Here is a 15,824-nt window from a genome sequence, read left to right as displayed (position 1 = left end):
GGTGCTATAACAAGGCTTTGTTTCCATTGTCCAGTTGTACGCCACCTTGGATTGTGCTACATTCACTAACTTTTTACCCTTCATTATGGCTCCCAATGTAAGTCAGACTCATCTGATGGCAGTGCTTCGAAGAAAAGAAAAGCCGTCTCCATGGAAGCAAAATTAGATAGAATAAAACACTCAAACTGTAGAAACAGTGCAACGCATTCTGTTATCTTCTTGCAAAATAACTCATACATGCTTAAAAGTCATTGATATTCATGACTTTTCTGAAGAACTGATCGATATCGTGATGCACGTAACGGCTTTGTTTACATTTTCACCAGAGTTCTGGCTTACGGTGAAAATTGATTTATGTCAATCCACAGGAACGGAACGTCGTCGAAATCAAAGACCCCCTGTATATGAAAATATAGGCCCCAAAATAGAAACTAAGTGATCACTGATGAATTCACTTTTGTCGCACTGACACACAAGATAGAAAATCCATTATCAAAAAAAAACTGAATTGGTTATTAAATGACATTCAGATGTTTTTGCAGAGCTTTAAATCAATGGCATTTAAGCAACACAAAAGTCTGTGCAACCACAAAAGTCTGACTATGTTATGGCAATGCACATGGCATCATGTACTGTAGATCTAGCTTCTTTTTTTTCATTAAACATTTCTGAAAAGGAGGCTACAGTGAACATATTGTGCGTTATTTTTTCAGTGGTGGATTAATACGTGTATGGTGTGTACTCCCAGCATCAAGACGGTGTATCTGTGTGACCACTGGAGTTTATGGTAAAGACGGAACATGTCACCATTTTCAAGGCTTGAGGTTCAAGGTATACTTTATTGTCTTCCGTGGGAAAAAATTAGTCTTAGACATGTAAATGCAAGCTGCATTGTTCACATAAAACAGAACAGATGCTACTAAAAACATGTAAATTAAGTGACGTGATAAATACGTTAAAATAATTTAAAATAATTTAAATAAAAAAACTAAAATACACCCATAGCTTGATACATATGATGAACAAAATAGCACACCTTTTGCTACAGATACCTTCTAGTGTCACTGCTTCTTTCCATGTTATCCACAATTCTTTTATATTTTCTTTGTTACTATCTGCCAGACCCCCCTCTTACCTTTTGTTGTTGCACCTTTGCCATTTTGCCAAACTTTTTGATTCAATTACTCTTTGTTCTGTTCTTACCCTCTGTCACTGATTAGCAACAATATGCAAATTAATCACTACTCACCCTGGTATTTACATATGGCCCCAGGGACGGCTGGTATAAATGGGCTAACAGGGCTAAGCCCTCCCAAGCTAACACAAAAAAAATGAGAAAATTATTTTTTAAATAACTTACAACAGATTATTTTAAGTTTAGGTGAAAACAAAGGTAGCAACAGCACCAATCAGTCAAGAGAAAAACATAGAATATCTCTAAATGGGCTTTTTTTTTTTTTTTTACAGCCCCAGCAGATACAGTCCGCTTTCATTCATTTCGTTCTTGTAAGTGATTGACAGGTGTCATGTCCCGCCCCCATGATTTACTGATCATTTGGGCTAACTTCAGTCCGCCCACAGGCCGCTGACTTTTGACCAATAACAGTGAGTTGACACAGTGGTACTGCTGTTTGTGCCAGAGTTAGGAAGGAAGGAGACAAAGTTAAGCTATGACGGGTGTTAGCATGAACGAGGTGGATTATTTGCTTTCTTGTCCATTTTCCTCAATGTCTTTGGAGGAAAAGCTGGAAGTTAAGAGACTGGGATCACATCGGCCAAACGATGTTCAAATAACTCAATGGGAAAAATGACAAAATCGTAAGTTTTGCGTTTCTTGGTTTGACAGAAAGGATTGGCTAACCGCAAGTATAGCTAAGAATTCACTTTTCTGTTTCTCATGCTTACTTTTTAGAGGAGATACTGTGGTGGATCCACTTTGCGAGGGAGAAGAGACATTCACCAAAGAGGACTTGTGCCTTTAAGAGGGGAGTAGAATCTGGGTTTCCGGTTCCAGAGTTTCGGGGGGTTATGTTTTTTGCCGGTTAACTGACACTCGTGTTGTTGTGTTGAGTGTGCTGTAAAGTGGAGAGAAACTAGTAAAGTCTTCAACTCACCTACGTCCCCCGTCTCGTTGTTTCAACTCCACATTGGTGACCCCGATGTGTACGAACAATGTCCGACCATGAAGCCGTCCCTGTAGCTCCAGTACAGGTCACTGCCGCCGACACGGTTAGCGGTAATGCTAACAACATCTACGCTGCAGCAGTCAAGCTGCTCGACTTTTGGCAACATAACCCAGGGCCGTGGATCCAGCACATCGAAGCCCAATTCCAACTGCGGGGGATTATGCAGGATGCAACGAAATACTTCCATGTGGTGGCAGCATTGGATGCTTCCTCCACGGCGCGCGCCATGATGCTGCTGGAAGCTCCACCAACAGCCAGCAAGTATGAGGCATTAAAGACAATCCTTCTGGGGCTGTACGAACTGTCGGAGTTGGAGAAAGCTGACAACCTGCTTTTTCTCAACGGCCTCGGTGATGGCAAGCCGTCGGAGTTAATGGAGAAGATGTTGGCTGTGCTAGGATCGGCTGATCCTTCGTTCCTTTTCACGCATATTTTTCTGCGTCAACTCCCGACGCCTGTTCGTACGGCTTTGGCCAGTTCCCCTCTGTCCTCTGGCAAGAACTACCATGCTCTCGCGGCAGAAGCGGACAGGGTTTTCCTAGCCAACCGCCAGCCAGCAGTTCGTCCATGCCCTGCTGCCCCACCAGGAAACCCCTACGCCGCTCCCGGAGGATTGTGCAGACACCGCGGCTGTGGTAACGGCTTGCCACCACCCTGACGAAGGCTTCTGTTATTACCATGCCAGGTCTGGAGCCAAGGCCAATCAATGCCGCAAGCCCTCAGTTTCAAGGTTTGGGGAAACGCCGGAGCCAGCGCTCGTTAGCAGCTCTGGGCATTGCAAGCTGCTGTTTATCACTGATTCATTGTCCGGCCGGCGGCTGCTGGTCAATTCCGGCGTGCAGCGCAGCATCCTGTCGGCTCAGACCGTGGACACCATGGCCGGTGGACACGGACCGTGGATGGACGCCGCCAACGGGACGCCCATCCGTACGTACAACACCAGGTCTGTGGATGTGTGTTTTGGTGGACGCTGTTTCAGCTGGGACTTTGTTATGGCCACTGTGTCCACACCGCTCCTGGGCGTGGACTTCCTCTGCGCTTTCAACCTGCTCGTGGATGTTAAGAACTGTCGCCTGATAGACGCCGTCTCTTTTGCCTCGTACCCATGCACGCTCGGGGGAGCGGGAGCACTCTGCCTGTCTAACACACTCGCCGCCAGGAACCAATATGAACGTCTGCTCGCCCAGTTTCCCGACCTAACCACTCCCACCTTCTCGTCTGCTGTGGCTAAACATGGCATGGAGCACCATATTACCACTGTGGGCTCCCCAGTCTATGCCAGAGCCAGGCATCTCGACTCGGCCAAGCTTGCCATCGCCAGGGAGGAGTTTTCTACCATGGAGCGCCTTGGCATTGTGCGCCGCTCGAACAGCCCGTGGGCTTCCCCCCTGCACATGGTTACCAAGGCTGATGGTGGGTGGCGGCCGTGCGGCGATTTTCGTCACCTGAACAACGCCACTACCCCTGACCAGTACCCCGTCCCGCACATACAGGACTTTTCTGCCCACCTGGCGGGGGCCGCTATTTTTTCCAAAGTGGACCTGGTTCGTGGTTACCACCAGGTGCCGGTCCACCCAGCGGATGTTCCAAAAATGGCTGTTATCACACCCTTTGGACTTTTCAAGCTCTTACGTATGCCGTTTGGCTTCAAAGGCGCGGCACAGACGTTTCAGCGCCTTATGGACTCTGTGCTGCGAGACATGCCGTTTTTGTTTGTGCACTTGGACGACATTCTCGTGGCCAGCGCTTCCCCTGAGGAACACATGACGCACCTTCAGCAGCTGTTCCAGCAGCTCACCGACCATGGCCTCATCATCAACCCGGCTAAGTGCCAGTTTGGTCTGTCCTCCATCACCTTTCTCGGACACCACGTCACGCCGCAGGGAGCCGTTCCCCTTCCTGCCAGGGTGGAGGCGGTCACCGCTTTCCCCTGTCCCCGCACCGTGCGGTCCCTGATGGAATTCAATGGCATGGTGAACTTTTATAACCGCTTCATTCCCCGCGCCGCCCACCTTATGCGTCCACTGTATGCGGCTCTGCGGGGCAAAGCGCCTAAGGACGTGTTGGACTGGTCCGCGGACATGAACGAAGCTTTCGGCACCGCCAAGGCCGCACTGGCCAACGCTGCTCTGCTGGCGCACCCCTCTTCCGCTGCTCCAGTTGCGCTCACAACGGACGCCTCTGATTACGCGGTAGGGGCTGTGTGCGAGCAGTGGGTGGGCGGGGCCTGGCAGCAGCTGACTTTCTTCTCCAGGCAGCTCCGGGAGAACGAGTGCAAGTACAGCACCTTCGACAGAGAACTGCTGGCCCTTTTCCTTGCCACCAGACACTTTCGGTTCCTGTTGGAGGGCCGGCGGTTCACTGCCTTCGTGGACCACAAGCCGCTGACTTTCTCCAAGGCCTCGGAGCTGTGGTCTGGCCGTCAGAAGCGGGAGATCTCCGCGATCTCGGAGTTCACCACTGACATCCGGCACTTGTCAGGCAAGGACAACTTCGTCCACCTGGGGTGGACAACTGTCCACCCCTGGTGGACAGACCCCACAACTGCCTCTCTCGGGCAGTTGTGGGGTCTGTCCACCTGGGGTTGGATTATGCCGCCATGGTGGCGGACCAAGCCGTGGATTCCACGGTCCAAGCCTACCGTTCGGCCCCTCCTGCACTGCGGCTGACCGACGTGGCGTTCGGCGTGGCCAACACAACCCTCCTCTGCGACACCTCCACCGGTTGTCCGCACCCTCTGGTGCCTGCTGCTTGGCGCCACCGGGTTTTCGACGCCATCCACAGTCTTTCCCACCCGGGTGGGAAGGCCTCGGCTAAGCTGGTGGGCGGCAAGTTTGTTTGGCCCGGCCTCCGGAAGGACGTTAGAGCTTGGGCTGGCTCGTGAGTGCCGTGCCAGCGTGCCAAGGTGCACCGTCATACCAAAGCCCCTTTGGCGCCTTTCGTGGTGCCTGAGAGGCGGTTCGACCATGTGAATGTGGACCTGGTGGGCCCTCTGCCCCCCTCCCACGGATACACTCACCTACTCACAATGGTAGATAGGACGACCAGGTGGCCCGAAATTGTCCCCCTCTCTTCCACCACAGCAGCGGACATCGCCCGGGCGTTCATCGGGTGCTGGGTGGCCCGGTTTGGCACGCCTGGTGACATCACCAGTGACCGGGGCCCCCAGTTCATGTCAGAGCTCTGGACTGTGGTCGCTGACCACCTGGGGGTGAAGATTCACCGCACTACGGCACACAATCCGCAGGGCAATGGACTGTGTGAGCGTTTTCATCGCGACATGAAAGCTGCTCTTCGGGCTGGTCTTACAGACGGTAACTGGGTTGACCGCCTTCCATGGGTCTTGCTTGGCCTTCGCTCTGCCCCCAAGGAGGACCTCAGGGCCTCGTCCACCGAGCTGGTATACGGTCAGCCTCTACGAGTCCTCAGGGAGTTTCTTCCCGACACCACAGCTCCCTGGTCGACCGCCTCCCATTGTGCTGTGTTTTTCCAGGCCGCCACCGCCGCCGCCTTCGTTCCTGTTCTGAAGTCTCGCCACTGTCTTCCTCAGTCCTACATACCCAAGGACCTGCCGTCTGCGAAGTACGTTTTCATCAGGTACGATGGCCATCGGACTCCGCTGCGGCCCCCCCTACGACGGACCCTTCCTGGAGGCGGGTGCTAAGAACTTTGTCATGGACGTGGGCGGTAGGCTAGAGCGGATCACTGTAGACCGTCTCAAACCTGCTCACATGGATGTGGAGGAGCCAGTTCAGTTGGCCCTTCCCCCGTGGCGGGGGCACCCTCCGGTTTCGGACTGGCCTCCAGTAGCCCCACTCTGACGAAGCATAGCCGTTTCGGGCGGCTGATTCGCCCCCCACGACGTTGACTGTTTCTTTTGTTTCGGTCCCTGTGGTTAGTAGTTGCACGGTTTTTGACTGTCAGTTTTGGTGAATTCTGGGGGGCCTGTGTGGAGGATCCACTTTGCGAGGGAGAAGAGACATTCACCAAAGAGGACTTGTGCCTTTAAGAGGGGAGTAGAATCTGGGTTTCCGGTTCCGGAGTTTCGGGGGGTTATGTTTTTTGCCGGTTAACTGACACTCGTGTTGTTGTGTTGAGTGTGCTGTAAAGTGGAGAGAAACTAGTAAAGTCTTCAGCTCACCTATGTCCCCCGTCTCGTTGTTTCAACTCCACAAAACTGCATGGACTCAACAAGGAATTGTGGATTTGTGGCTGTGCAAGCTGATGAGACAACCTGTGTGTGTGTGTGAGAGAGAGAGAGTGAGAGTGAGAGAGAGAGAGATGTAGAGCATGAAAAAAGTATAGTGTACCTGTAATTGATGTAACTGTGTGTATCATAGGTGATGTTGCTTTTACAGCTGTGTTAACCATTTAATCGGTATTATGCATTTGTTAGCCCACCCAACAAATCAAAAAACCATCAGCCCCCACTGTATGGCCCCCTTCCTACCCTCTGATCATCCCTATAAACTGTGTACTCTGTAAATGTTCTGGACCTTCAGTGTCATGCTCTGTGTTGGTAAACCAGAATACCAATAAACAAACAACTGAATTTCTTCAACACATACATGCATTCCTATGTGCACAGCTTTTGGCTACCTTCTTTTGGTAGCAACACCTAGCTGCTCATAAATGAGCCTGATTGAGAGAGGGATAAAGGAGTTTTTAAATAGTTGAGCCTGACAGAGGGAGTCAGCAGTCCATACTCTAGGAACAGGACATGTGATGAGTCAGAAAGAATACTGTTTGCCTGCCAAATGGTGGCCTGTATAAACAAGTCTTATGGTATGAGTGTAGCAGGGGCACCCATGATCTTACTCCACATCTTCACCAGGTTATGAATCTGAGTTTTGGATTTGACTGTCAGAGCCCCAAACCAGCAGGTTTTTTTTCTATCTTCACACAGTGGCACAGTGATTGGAAGTATACTTGCATTGGTATGTACTTCGTAAAAGGGCAGCTATATACTGAGTGAAGTTCTCAACAGTGTTTTCTGCCTGCCACCAATGAGTTACTGCAGGACGTTATTACACATAATATAGATTTGTGTTTATGAGCCTTGACAGGCAGCGGGACAAAAAGAGAAGCAGCATGTCTGTGTCACATGTCAGAGCGATGATCAAGTCACGACTGAGGAAAGGAATGGAACTGTGACTGATTGTATGGAATGTACCATGGCTGTGCTGACACTCTGTGTGAAGCACAACACAATGGTCACTGAAGGTTAAGACGTACCTAACCCAAAACAGAATAAGCACAGCAGCTTCTCACAGTGATGTCTAAGAACAGAACACTGAGTTCATATCCCCAGCCACGTGAGCCAGAATTCAGCAAGACAAACAATGTGCAATACTGTGCTGTAGGAGAAAGAAAGAAAGAAAGAAAGAAAGAAAGTAAGTTAAGATCACTGTTGTGAGGAAGGAAACAAGCACAACTTACATCTTACTCCAAACTGAGGAAGCTACTAGAATAAAACACCCACATAGGCTTGGAAACTGCAGACAAGCTGCTTATTACTGATTGCTACTGATTAATACACAAAGCTGAGGGTGAAAAATGCCAGTGTCTGTCACACAGCAGTGTTATAGTTCGTTGAGACACACAGTATTTATTTTCTCATACAACAAGATACTGCCACCTGTCAAACTTTGAAACAAATTAGTAGCACTGATCATATAAAAGTCCCTCTCCAGTCATCAATTTAACTTCTTAAAACAAATCTCTGTGTATCAAAGTTGTGAATTTAAAGGACTTTTTTGCCTTGAAAATTACCCCTTCCTGTCTTCTAACCCTACACCATTGTTCCAGAGTCCCTGCCTCCCCCCTGCTCATTGCGGCTCTAGCTTGCCTGAGGCTCCGTGCCGCTAACACTATTCAACTACGCTGCACTGCACAATGGCATGTTAAAATATGGAGATTGCCTCAAGTGACATACTTAGCAGTTAGAGTGGTACAGTTGCTTTATGACTCCTTTCAGGTGATCAGCAAACACACATTTAACTCCATTTATGCAAACATGTCTACCTTATTGGTTTACCTACACTACAGTTCAAAAGTTTGGGGTCACCCAGGCAATTTCATGTTTTCCATGAAAACCCACTTTTATCCATGTGCTAACATAACTGAACAAGGGTTTTCTGATCATCAATGAGCCTTTCAACACCATTAGCTAACACAATGTAGCATTAGAACACAGGAGTGATGGTTGCTGGAAATGTTCCATATTCCATTAAAAATCAGCTGTTCATAGCTACAATAGTTATTTACCACATTAACAATGTCTACATTGGATTTATCATTCATTTCACATTATCTTCATTGAAAAAACTTATTTTCTTTCACAAATAAGGACACTTGTAAGTGACCCCAAACTTTTGAACGGTAGTGAACTTCTAATCGATGACATCATTGACAGAAATCAATTGATTAAGAATGAGCCATTCTTATCCCTGCTTGCAGCATTTACAAAAATACCAAATGGGTATGTTAATACAGTAAAAGGTTATTTTTCACCATGAGTGAAATTCTTTCTTTGATTTCAATTTCTTTTCTCTTTCTGTCTTTGGACAGAATTTGCTAAATAAAGAACAACCAGCAAAAATCCTGTTCATATAATTAGTGGCTAAGAGTGAGCAACTTTGAACAACTTTTTAAGAGAGGAAACAATGCCAGATGCTTGGGATGGGCGAAGAGATACCAGCATTTACCTATGAATCTCAGTGAGAGATCAACAGTAACCCACAGTGAAACATGGTGGTGGGAGTAGTTCAGGGAATATTCAAATCGAGTATTGCTACTCACGCCTCAGCATCGTATGAACTCCACCCTGACTAAGGAGAAGTCCACTGTTTAGGTACATTCTCTGGTTTGCACCTTTGTGGAAATGTGTTCATTTTGCTACAGGAAGATTTACTCAAACACACTAAAAACATTGACTTGAAGACCAACACAAACAGAGAAGTGCTGATGGACATGGACTTTGATCTAAAATCACCTTATCTCAACCCCGTTGAACATTTATGATTCGCCTAAAGGCTAAGGAGGCCAAACATCTTAGGCATCACAAGAAGCTTTTTGAAACACTGCCAGATGGGAAAAGACGTGATATCAGGTTTAAAGAGACTGTGGAGTCTGCAGCTCAAACACTTTTGTCAATTTAGTAAAGACAGACATCAAAAATACTTTGATATTCTGAAATTCAGGTACATTTCTTTCAGATTCAACTCTTCACTCAAATGATTAAGTTGATGTTGTGACTACACCAGTGTTCTCAGACTTTTGGACTCCACTATTGAATGTATATATTATATATATATATATATATATATATATATATATATATATTTAAAGAGTTCATTTGCAAAAACAGATAACTCCGTTATTTTATTGTTTACTTGAGATAATAATAATAATAATAATAATAATAACAACAGTAATAATTTATTTTTTCTCTATTTTGTCATATATTTTTCTACTGAGTCAAATCCACTCAACTTCAGTTTGATTGATGTTATCTCAAGGAAACAATAAAAAAAGTTTTCTGAAAATGTATCAAAACGGAGTTATCTGTTTTTGCAAATGAACTCTTCATATGTTCATCACTATCAACTCCTACCTGCTCCACTTATCATTGTGCCCTTTTTTCTTTCAATATGGTATTTAATTGGGATTAGATCTTAAAGAAACCACATTTCACTCCCCTCAGTCTGCTACATGTGCTCTTGTGCATGTAACAAATTAGAATTTTGTGTTGAATCTTTATAAACTGGAAGTGCTAAATTGAATTTCCAAGCGGTTCCACCTCTCCAGAATACATGTAATAGGTTAGCTTATTCAGGTACTAAATTAATTTATTTACTTAACTAACATAACTGCAAACATGTTTTAATTAAACTATTTATATTTATGCTAGAGTTGGTATTGTTCATGCTTCAGGATTACAAAGCAAATGACAATAAAGCCTTTCTGAAATGAAAATTAAGACTATAATACTTCACAAACGCAGACAGTGTCCATGCAAATGTCCATGACAGGCCATCAAGTCCAGGTTATTGTTAGATGAGAGTGGAGGAGTTTATTCATCTCCAGTCACATCAGTACAAGTCTGTTCTGGATATCATATTGTATATGCTTATATTTTAACATGGTTATGCTGAGCCCCCTCACACACCCACACAAACTTACTAAAAGTTGCCTTTCACCCACAACATAGCTAACTCAGGCTCAGCATTTATGTCACGCTTGCTGACATCATGCATAAAAACTTTGTAGGCAAATGGTCAGAGGTGGAAGGGAAACAATGAGTGAGACGTGGCTGTTACTTTCCTATTTCATGCCTTCTTGTATCCATGACCACAGTCATTTCCTCACCCTAAAGCAGCAAAGAGATAATGTTTACCAGTCTCACACCATCTTTACATCATGTGAAGGACAGGAGTGTCAATTAAGGAGGTTGGTAGGATGTCCATGTACTAATTTCATTTAGAATTTAGTCTATTCAAGTCTCTTAGATAATAATATCTTTAAGTTTGAATTCAATCTTATCTGTAAAATCTTGTTATTATATTGATTGTTAATTGGTATCCATACAGAATGCCGGTGGTTCCTTTTCTGGGGCAATGCCTAAAGTCTTTTTATGTGGGGTGGTTTTTGTGTGATGCTGTTTGTCTGAATTGTGTTTGATGGATAGTTGAGGACTAGAACATCGTGTCAATAAAGTGAGCTGAAGTGATTGATAGTTCATTCAATTCTTTAGTGTTCTTCTTTCTGCACAAAGCCTGCAATGAGTGGAGGGTTACAAATCTGTCCTTCAGTCTCTGTAACAGATGAACATTCCTGAATTGCATTAATTAATTCCTTCCTTCCTTAATTTTATTATTTCAGTGCCAGTTTTTTAACCTGAAGAGATTCACCACAATAAAAGAAACGTTTTAACTGTGAAGAACAGCTGTGTGTACTGTTTGATATTTCTTGTATAACTTAACTCCACTGTACAAATGTATAAAGCTGCTGAATTAGCCGTGCCATTGCATGGAACGACACATTCTTTCATTGGAATCTGTATATTGTGTGTGTATGTATGTTTGTTTGGGACAGAACAACTCATGTGTACCATTTTACAATTAAACAAAGGTTAAAAAAAGAAAAGGAGACAAAAGAAGAAAGGACAACTGAAGGTCATGTAGCAGATAAGTGTGCCCACCTGTTGACACTCTGGAGATCTGATCTCACATTACTGAAAATAGAGATGCTGCCTGGCTCACACTAAACACAGCCTGGCAACATGTGTTTGGGAGTCTACATATGTGTTTGCAGTGGGTGGTTTACTGCTCCTGTAAGAGAATGACTGGTGGGAAGGAAACCCCCAGCACCTGCCAGTCTTGTTGGACTAACTGACAGGCTCTAAAAGAAAAGTACTACTCTAAAGAAATCTAGTTGTGTCAGTAAACTTAGGAAGCTCCACCTGGATTGAAGCAGTGTTGGAATGATGCAGGAACACATGGGATAAAAGAATGAATAACAAATGAAATCAGGGGAGCAAACACTGGTCTGTGGGTGCCATTAGGACTGGTAGTTCAAGTAATTACAGTGCTCTAGTTAGCCAAAAGTACAGTCACTGTCATGCACAAGCTGTTTCCTTGGGCCATTTCCAAAGCCTCTTGGCTCGCTGACTTTAACTTTTAGTCTGTGAGCAGCCAGATAGCTACGTTTAGAGGCTTTGAGGTGAGACTACTGCAATGCAAAGCCATAATGCATGGTAAAATCAAATAACTGAATGACTGAATCACTGCAGGTGAAAAGATAGTTGGAGAGAAAAATTATTTATAATGAAAGATTAATAGTTTTAATATGGGATGGCATGGCTCAGTGGGTAGAGTGGCCATCTTGTAACCAGAGGGTTGCTGGTTCGATCCTGGCCTGGAGAGATCATGTTGAGGTGTCCCTGAGCAAGACACTGAACCCCTACCTGCTCCTGGTGGGTCGTGGTTAGCGCCTTGCATGGCAGCTTCTGTCATCAGTGTGTGAATGGGTGAATGTGATGTATGATGTAAAGCGCCATGGGAATTGTTTCAGGTATAGTAAAGTGCTATATAAATACATTTAGCATTTAATCTTCACACTGAAGAATGGGCTCATTCACTTTCATTGTCATACTTAGAAGGTTGTGGAACAATCACGGTCAAAAGAAATGTGGTTTGGAATGGAAATTAAAAAGTATAACATGGAAGTCAATACTATATTTAATCCCACACTCCTAACAAAGTAACTGGGAGCAGCCTCACATGCTACCTTTGTAGTAACCCTGAGGGAGGAAAATGGTTTCGACAGCAGTTCTTCATATCAAATGCCTTTTTAATTGTCAATACATAATATATTATAATTAAAGTATAAGTTTATTAAGTTTACTGCACTTCTTTTTTTCAAGTTAACTAGACTATAGATGACCTAAATAAAACTTTAATGAGACTAAATTTCCAACCTTAGTTCAGTTACCCTGCATTGTTAGGGCCACAGAGGAATTAGCATTTCTGAATTGAACAATCTTCTGTTATGAACATGTTCGAATAATGAACTGCACTGTGAAAGTAGGGCTGCCCAGTGGCTGAGTGGTTAGCATTGTTGCTTTGCAGCTAGAAAATCCCAGGTCCACATCCCTGGGGGTTTGCATGTTCTCCCTGTGCGTACGTGGTTTTCTCCAGGTTCTCCAGTTTCCTCCCACAGTCCAGAAACATGCTGAGGTTAACTGGGGATTCTAAATTGTCTGTAGGTGTGAATGTAAGCGTGATTGATTGTCTCTTTGTGTAGCCCTGTGATAGACTGTTACCTGTCCAGGGTGTCCCCTGTCTTCACCCTCAGTCAGCTGGGATAGACTCCAGTCCCCCATGACCCTGATGAGGATTAAGTGGTGTGTAGATAATGGATGGATGGTCTGTGAAAGTAATGTGCCCTACAATAGTGTCATTTCTCGTTTTTAAGACAACATTGTCTATAGAGTTTAAGTAAAATCCCTTCAGGTCTCTCTCTCAGTGCATCCATGGTCCATGCCAGTTTTCGGCCCCGTTGACATGATCTGGACACCTTCCTGCCTGTCTGGCAATTCAGCCGAGGTCTTCCTGACATATAATCCCTGCTCCTTCTGCCTTAATCTGACCTCAGAAGGATAAACAGTGCACAGGCTCACAGCATATGGCTTCACCAGTGTACAGAATGGTCTGCTAAACACCAATTTATCAAGGTGATACTGGCCTGGGATTAACACTCAGATGTGGTCCATTTAGTGTTACTAACTTGAGACAGCATGTTCTATTGTACGTTCTTAGGGGAAAGTTAACAGTGAAGTCACATGAACTGAATGACCCTCCTAGCTTGTCTCATTCCAGCCAGATGACAGCATGTGTCTTTAATTTAACCATTAATGAGCTGACTTCATGAGCTAAAATGCATAATTCATAATGTGTATTTTCCTTAAGAATGTGTAATGTGTAAGCCATCCCTTTGGTCTATTTCTATATACAGCAGACACACATTAACAGTATCATTAATCTGGATTCTTGTTTGTTACTGTCACTCTCTGTTTTCCTCTGGCTTGTCTTGATCTACACTCACTGACTCTTAGTTGCAAAATACTGCATGTCTGTGAGAGTGCAAACAACAAAGGCAAACAAAAGATGTTGATAAAATAAAGACTGGAAAAACGGGTAATAGCTAGTCTGACTCTGTCCAAACTTAAAGATCTATTGTATCTTAAGTAATAATTCCAGCAAGGAGTGTTTCACCAAACACAAAATTTAAAGATATGTTTCTGTATGGATTAGACTTAATGATTTAATGTGGTAATAGATGAGTATCACCTATGCTTGGTATGCCATTGTAAAATAGTAGGTATATTTTACAAATTATTATCAGTTGTTTACTCGTGCTTTCAGTTTCTAAACTAAGCTAGGCTAACCATGCTCTAAAACATCACAGAAACATGAGGTGACATCAGTCTTCTTACTCCCAAACTATTCTTTAACTAGAAGCAAAGTCTGGATTATGCTATTAAATATTCACAGCAAATATGAATCTGTTTCTGTACAAAAGATAAAGACACTAAAACCTGTTCATACTGAATAGATTACAACAACAACAGTGTGATTTCAGGTCGTAATGAAAGTGTGAAAATGAGCACTGCTTCATTAGCGTCTGCTCTTCTCAGCTCTGCCACATGTGCCGAAATGTTAATCTGATCGCAATGAGTGGGAAGGAAAGGCCACTGAGCGATTGGTTCTCTGCAGGCAGCCCAGAACAACAGCATTTATGTGGGAGTGCATATGTGTGTGTGTCTCTGTAGGCCTGTCCACATCAGCTAAACACACACATATATGCCATTTCAAATCCATTTTAAAGATCGGCATTTTCATGTGATTTCTGAAGAGTTACAAAATTTGACTCCATGTCACGTAGTGGATCCTGTCCTACCTAATACATCTGTCTGTCTATCTGTGGGGGACTATTTATTGGGTAAAACACATCTTGGCTGGGAACAGTTGACAACTTAAAGATATTAAAAGATTAAGAACCAAGACAGTCATTTTAGCACAAAATGTACAGAAAGTTACTTCTGGATAACTGACTGTGGTAGAAACTATGTATCATAAGTAGTTTACAATGCAATGGAAATCTCTAGCGATAGCTATCTAGCCTTCTGTGAAAGCTCCTCAGTTTCTAATCGATGCTCTGTAATATTATGGAGGCTAACACAAACAGTAATGTCGATACAAAGGTCTACTCACCAGGAATATACTTTGTGTGTCCTCGAAGAGCAGAGTGTGTGTGGACGTTAGAGCTCACTCTCACAGCGTATCCAACATTACTGAGCCTCAGGTTGTGTGGGGAGATCGTGTAGGCTGAGAGAGCTTGAGATTGACAAGGAAGATTTCCTCCCACTCTCTCTCTCTCTCTTTCTCTCTCTCTCTCTCTCTCTCTCTCTCTCTCTCTCTCTCTCTCTCTCTCTCTCGCTCTCTCTCGCTCCCTCTTCCTGTATCTCCTCTCTGGGAGTCTGTTAAAGACCGCAGCCATGTGCCTGAAATACCACCATCAAACAATTGCTCTGCAAATGAGCGCGTGCGCGCGCGCACACACACATACACACACACACACACACACACACACACACACACACACACACACACACACACACACACACACACACACACACACACACACACACACGACTGCCATGTTCAGTGCAAAGTGTTTGACATTTACACATTGATGATGTCATGAACATAACTTTCCAAGCACCAACAACATTTTACAAATAAAAAATAGGACCACCACATATCAATATATCTGAGAATGAATGTTTAAATGTGTGTGTGTGTGTGTGTGTGTGTGTGTGTGTGTGTGTGTGTGTTCAGCTGTCCATGGAAATGATGGACGTGCACAGTGCCGTCATACAATTACTGTAGCACTCCCCTCCATATTTAGCTTCAAAAAGGGAGAGCAGTGAATTGTGGATGGACATGTATCTGTCTGTCTGCAAGTTATTCTCATAGTGACTTAACTCCAGTTATTTTTGGGTCAGCAATACAGTGGAAATCCCTCCTCCAACATTGTAAGAGGCAGTCACTGTGAGTTATCAGGTCATCAGAC

General features: G+C 44.5%; 1 protein-coding gene across 4 annotated transcripts in view; it reads right to left on the bottom strand.

Moving 5' to 3' along the window:
- The window catches only part of palmdb (palmdelphin b), a 68,548-nt gene extending 53,357 nt beyond the window's left edge, over window positions 1–15,191 (bottom strand). Inside the window, exon 1 of one of the 4 annotated variants that reach the window (XM_051940021.1) lies at window positions 14,963–15,191. The gene's annotated coding sequence lies outside the window, so the exon portion shown is untranslated. The remainder of the gene's footprint in view (window positions 1–14,962) is intronic. The other 3 variants (XM_051940022.1, XM_051940019.1, XM_051940018.1) reach the window with 3 other exon arrangements.
- Between the last annotated feature and the right edge of the window lie 633 nt (window positions 15,192–15,824).

Source organism: Acanthochromis polyacanthus, chromosome 20 (genome assembly GCF_021347895.1).
Source record: "Acanthochromis polyacanthus isolate Apoly-LR-REF ecotype Palm Island chromosome 20, KAUST_Apoly_ChrSc, whole genome shotgun sequence".
Lineage (NCBI taxonomy): Eukaryota > Metazoa > Chordata > Actinopteri > Pomacentridae > Acanthochromis > Acanthochromis polyacanthus.
This window is presented reverse-complemented; position numbering and strand designations above follow the sequence as displayed.